Source organism: Crocodylus porosus, unplaced genomic scaffold (assembly GCF_001723895.1).
Source record: "Crocodylus porosus isolate Cpor-Errol unplaced genomic scaffold, CroPor_comp1, whole genome shotgun sequence".
Taxonomy (NCBI): domain Eukaryota; kingdom Metazoa; phylum Chordata; order Crocodylia; family Crocodylidae; genus Crocodylus; species Crocodylus porosus.
In genome coordinates, this window is record NW_017728886.1 from 219,159,753 (window position 1) to 219,160,971 (window position 1,219).

The window sequence follows — 1,219 nt, forward strand, 5'->3', positions numbered from 1 at the left end:
GTTGGCCCTCTTCCAGTCCTCCGGTACCTCACCAGAGCACCACGAGTGTTCATAAAGTTGTGCCAGGGGACTTGCAATGACCTCAGCCAGTTCCTTTAGAACTCTAGGGTAGAGATCATCCGGGCCGGCTGACTTGAATACGTCCAACCCCTCCAGAAGCTCCCTAACTCCTCCTAAATCCTCGCTAACAGACAGTTACACAGACACTTCCCACACAAAAGCTCACTATGCAATTCAAATTTGGTTTACAAGATTTGCATATGTGCCTAATGTTGACCTTCCACAAATGCTGGTGCCAGTACTAAATCTATCATATTTATGACCATAGAAAAAAATCCAGAGGAGGTGCAATATGGATACAACACATTCATTAGAGAAACAAGCAAACATTCACAGAAATTGCCCATCTTTGTAAGAATTGGAAATTTTAAGAATTGGAAATTGCCCATCTTTGTAATAAATGTGATTTGTAAGAATTGGAGTGATAAACCTGGTGTTGTAGTTGTTTTTTGCACTGTATTAGCACCAACTCATGGACCAGGATTACATTATTCTAGGTGCTTTTTAAGCACCGTATATGTTAAGCAGCAAATCATTTGCTTTTTTTAAAATAGTAAAATGATTTTCAGTGAATAATAAAGCAACATATCATAAAATCATAGAAACACAGAAGTAGGGTCAGAAGGGATCTTGTAGATCTTCAAGTCCGACTCGCTGCCTGGGCGAGAGAAAAACTGGACTCAGATGAGTCCAGCCAGGTAGGCATCAAGCCTCTTCTTAAAGACCCCCAGGGTAGGAGCCAGCACCACTTCCCTAGGAAGTTGGTTCGAGATCCTAGCTGGCCTCACTGCGAAGTAGTTCTTGCGGATGTCTAATCTAAACCTACTCTCCAATAATTTGTGTCCATTATTCCTTGTTATGCCAGGGGGCGCTATAGGAAACAGTGTCTCCCCCAAACCCTTCTGGTCCTCCCTAGTGAGTTTATAGACAGTCACCAGGTTCCCCCCTCAGCCTTCTCTTGTGAAGGCTGACCAGGTTTAGGTCCTGCAGTCTTTCATTGTACGGTCTGCCCTGTTGTCCCCTGATCATGCGGGTGGCCCTCCTCTGGACCCTTTCAATGTTGTCCACATCCGTCCTGAAATGGGGCACACAGAACTGGACACAGTACTCCAGCTGTGGCCTGACCAGCATCGCATAGAGAGGGAGGATCACCTCCTTG